Here is a 5321-nt window from a genome sequence, read left to right as displayed (position 1 = left end):
TGATCCTAACCCAAAATTGCAAAAGATGAAGTACAAGGTTCTGGGGAAAACAATCACAAACAATTCTTATCAGTTCTCAATTTTTAAACAATTCTAATTCATAGTTATCCATGAAAAAGAATCTATCAAATTCCACATTTCAAGCAACCAAATTCAAATCATATTTACAACACTCCTTAACGTTAAGACCTCGAATCGAATTTTCAACCATAAATCAAAAATCATTTAACAATAAACCAACTGAAATCAGAAAATAAACCCCTCACCTCAATGCCTGAACCCTCATTAGATCCTCCACCCGGTGACGATTCCCCCAAGAAACCGGCATCAGGCGGTCGAACCACTATACTTCCCAAAAGTAAACTAATCCGGCGACCTTTAGCTAGATCCCGGGCTCGATCTGGTTTAGTATCTTTGTAATTCGATGGCGATCGAGCCACTATACTTCAAAATCGTGATTTAGGCTTGCCGATGACAAGAGATCGGCCTCCGCCGGCGACAAGAGAGCGGAGATCGGACGCCGCCGGCGACCACAAAGCAGGAGGAAGAACATCTGAGAGGAGAGAGAAAGAGAAAGAAGTTAGATTTTTTGTTTTTAGGAATTTATGTAAAAAAACATGTATTAAGGGTAAAATAGTAAAATGTCACTAACGGCAGACTAACGTCTGTTAACGAATGTGCATCTCATGAACAGTACGGAAAAATAGGGGTATATTATGTGATTCAAAAGACGCGAGGGTCTTTGGTGCGTTTTTGCAAACCTCAGGGGCATTTCATGAAAAAACCGTAAATTTTATGATATTTCTTTAAAAATTATTAAAATTTTAGTAATAAATATTTTGTTCTTTGTTTCATAATAAATTAATAACGTATAGGTATGATACTCCAGATTGTTATTTGTACTCATGTAATCTTCCAATATTAACACTCAAATTAGTAATTCGATACATTCCTATTTTATTCATCAACGTTCACTTGAATATGCTCATTGTAGTTAGAGCAAATTAAGAACCTCAAGTCTCATATGTAGCAAGCCACACCATCAAGTAGATGGTATGACATGTTCACATCTATACTAATATATTAAAAGGCGTTGATAAACAAGCCTATGTGCCACGTGGTACTCGCACTAATATCATTTCAATGTTCCATGTCATACACAATTATTTAAAAATGATAAATATGTGTGGTACAAGTCTTGAACCCGTAACCTCTAATTATAAACCAAACAATTAACCACTACTCCAAATCAAATTATATGTTTTCATAACAAAATATAATAAATGACAATTTAATAATAGAAAGTATTGAATTTATTTTAAATTTTTATATGTGTATCAACCCGGGGTATCGCCCAGGCCCAAATACTAGTTGACAATTAAACCAAGTAGTTACTTCGGCTATTGGAATCGAAATAAAACCCATAAAATTTTGCAAACATATGATCAATGGTGAAATTAAAATTTTTGTGGCAATAGAGGCATCTTTCATCACAAATGATGATGGTCTGAAGTTACAGATGAAGATTCAGGATTTACCCTTTTGCATTATATATACTAATCGAAGATGTTGGTGGTATGCATGAGAGAGAAAGTAAGAGGAATATATAGTTCATAGAAGATGTGGCGGTGGTTGTGGTCTCCAAGGTGGATGTTTTGTGGAGTTTAGAGAAATAAAGCATGGATGTCAGGTGTATTGTTGTTAGAGGGAGTAAAAATCAGAGGATACCCAATTTGATAGTTTTTAGTTTTAAGTTCTCTTCATTATATTGTTGGAAATACATGAAGTCATGATTTTCCCCCTTTAACTTAGTAATATTAGTAGTAATTGTACATTAATATTTAAAAATAACACCAGTAAAATATAAAAAATAACATTTATTACTATTAGACTATTAGTAGTAATTGTGCATAATATTTAAAAGTAACATCAGTAACATACAAAAAGTAACCCTATAAAATATTAAAATAACATTCTAATATTTTAAGTGAATAAGTAGTTTGTTAAAAAAGTAACTCTTCTAAAACTATAAAAGTAACTAAAATTATAAATAGAAGTAACCAATTACAATCAGAAGTAACTTTTAGTAACATTAGTAGTAATTGTGCCTATATTTAAAGTAACACCATTAACGTACAAAAAGTAACCATAAAGTAACATTCTAATGTTCTAAGTGAATATGTAGCTTGAAAAAAAATAACTTTTCTAAAACTATAGAAGTAACTGGAATTGTTAATAGAAGTAACCATTCGCAATATTAGTAGTAACTGGAATTGTTAATAGAAGTAACCCTTAGTAATATTAGTAGTAATTGCGTGTATGTTTAAAAGGAACACCATTCACACACAAAAAGTGACCTTAGTAAAATATTAAAGTAACATCTTACTACATCCGTTCCTTAATGTTCTTTATGCTTTGGAATATGTGTCCAAAGTATGAAAACTTTGACCGTGAATTCTTACTGTTATATACATCAAAATGTTATCATGTAAGATCTTGTTAGATTGGTCTCGTTATGTATTTTCAAAATATCAAATTTAATTTTTTCACAAACGTACGTAAATGGATATATAAGTGGATAAATATTGCATTGGAGTCTGCGTAAATATTTATATTTATATTATAAACCGTGTATCACACTGATACAATTAAAACCTCCGATTAAAACAAGTAGAATGTTACATGAAGGCTAACAATTGACAAAACCATGATGTATTGTTTCTCTTAAATTAGTTTTGGGATCTCTAAGTTGTTAGTGTTATGTGCCTATTGTTACCATAATTAGTTATGGATGACATGTCTTAATTGGTACTCCAAGTTCGGAAGTTTCTATTAAAAAAGGAACATAAATGGTACTCTAAAAGTAGCTTATTTTATTATTATTACAAAAAATTTAATATTTCGAGTATTTTAGTTTTATATTTCTTAATACTAAATATTAAAAAGAATATATTATACAAATAAAATACGGAGTAAAAGATAATTGTATATTGCACGGGTTCCAATCTAGTAATGAAAAAAACTAAATTTTTCCTTGAGAAAATAAAAGTTATTTACATATTTTAAGTTATACTACGTACGAGTATATGTTTGTGAATTTATGATTGTTTACTCCTTTTTTCCTGAATAAAAAATGTTTACCTTTTTGAGCTTTTGGGCCGTTAATTTATTAATGTATCAAAAATAACAACAACATCCGATGTCGTCCAGCGGTTAGGATATCTGGCTTTCACCCAGGGGACCCGGGTTCGATTCCCGGCATCGGAAATTTTTTCGTTCATTCCTTGTAATAGATTAATAATCCATCTTTTTTCCCCCCTAAGGAATACAATATTCCATCTTGTTGTTGCTTTGTTTTTTATTCCCGTAAAAAGGATAAATTATTTTTTAACACCTAAAAAATTAAATATTGTTTTCTACTATCTAATATATACTCCCTCGGTCCCTTAATACTCGCATCGTTTTAACTGGACACGTTTGTCAATGCACAACTTTGATCACCAATATCTTTAACTACCCATTATAAAAACTTAAAAAAATATTAATATAAATATATATTAAGATGAAGCCAACAATATATTATATACTAACATTTATTTTCATATATTAGAAATAAAATAGGGTCAAAGTGAATTATGTGAATAATGCAAAAAGTCAAAACGGTGCGAGTATTAAGGGATGGAGGGAGTAGATAACCCGTAATATAAAATAAAAAAACAATTTACTCTTTAAGGGAATTTTTTTTGAAGTGATCAATGACACAATTTATATGTAAAAATAAGTAGTGTCTATGATCCAGGCGATGCTCCACTTATATGTTATTTTCGAGTTATTTCGACTTATTTCGTATAAAATAAATTAAGATCACACAATGTAAAAGTTTTGGATGCTAGATAAAAGAGCAAGCTTAAGAAATCTATTCGTAGATTAAAGCATGCAAGTGGGAATTGGACCATATTTTTCAACAAGGCTATTGAGCAATCATAGCTTTATGAAAATATGGATCATCTTGTAGATAAGGAGTTTAGTGGGAGCTAAGTCATGTTTATTGGTTCTACATATGAGATACATATCTCTCTATTGAAAATGACATTCAAATTATAAATAGATAGATTTTAAAGTATTTGTCAATATTAGAACCATGGCGAAACTTAAAACATATTGGGTTAAAGATCTATTGGATAGGATCTAAAGCGTTATTTGGATTTTCTAAAACTAATTACTAAATCAAACACAATTGAGAGACTCAAAAGAGACTCTAAACCCATATGAGTAAGTCTAATGCTTTAACTAAGTATAAAGCTAGGCTGTTATTACTAAAGTTAAACATGAAGGACCTTGAAGAGGTGCCTTCACCTTATATCACATGGTAATTCCAAGATTTTAGCAAGATTCAGTATCTCTTGAAACAGAATAAAGCTAAAAGTTACATGGATAGATTTTAAAAATGCGAATGGTTTTTGCATTACAATCAATCATGTATGATGTGATATATAGATCGCCAAGATAACTCGTGAACATTAGATCGTGACGAGTTTATACCAATTTCTATTGATCTAGATCAAATATCATTAGAACAATATCAAGAACATCCAACACATTTGGATATGTAGGATGAGCACTTGATAAGAGGAAGTGAAGATGAACTAAAGTTTTGATGCTACATGCATTTGCCTAAGCAAAAGTTGAATCTTGTTGTTAGGCAAACCACAAACATACACGGGCAATTAGGCCTCGTGATTAAAAGGTGGTAACATAGGTTCTAAACCATATGTGATGCATGGGAAACTGAATCAATGATTAGTTTCCAAGTTCTCAGTTGAAAGATGTATCTCCCACATCTCTGTGAACTGGTTGGAGTATTCCAAAAGAGTAGTATCATTTGCAATTCTACATAATTGAAATGAATTCATTATTGCCTAAGAAGCAATGAAAGGGAATTGTTTCTAGTGGGAGTTCTTCAATGAACTCAGGTTGATCACAAGTCAGCTATCTAGATGATTTTCTATTTTGAATATGAGAATCATTCTAACAGCAACGAAAGACTAGATCATTCTATAAACATATTCAAAGATCTTTTCATCTTACATCGAAAGGCTTTCGATAGAAAAGATGCTAAGAATAGCAAAGTATGATAAACAAAACCTCTGCATCGAATGAGATACAACACTCATATGCAGAAATGGAATCAAGTTTGAGTTCCATAAATGTTTTAAGTATCAGATTTTTCATGAAATGCCCCCGAGGTTTGCTTTAATGCACCAAATACCCCTAAACTTTCCAGAATGCACCAAATACCCCCGAGGTTTTAAAAAATAACA

The 5321-nt window shown here is 31.2% G+C and overlaps 1 non-coding gene across 1 annotated transcript; it reads left to right on the top strand.

Moving 5' to 3' along the window:
- The first annotated feature begins 3195 nt into the window (after nucleotides 1-3195).
- TRNAE-UUC (transfer RNA glutamic acid (anticodon UUC)) lies at nucleotides 3196-3267 on the top strand. The gene has a single exon. It is a non-coding gene; the product is annotated as a tRNA-Glu (tRNA).
- The last annotated feature ends 2054 nt before the right edge of the window (nucleotides 3268-5321 follow it).

This window comes from Spinacia oleracea, chromosome 4, assembly GCF_020520425.1.
Source record: "Spinacia oleracea cultivar Varoflay chromosome 4, BTI_SOV_V1, whole genome shotgun sequence".
In the NCBI taxonomy this organism is placed as follows: Eukaryota; Viridiplantae; Streptophyta; class Magnoliopsida; order Caryophyllales; family Amaranthaceae; genus Spinacia; species Spinacia oleracea.
Note: the sequence above shows the minus strand (reverse complement) of the source record. Positions and strands in the feature narration are given on the sequence as shown.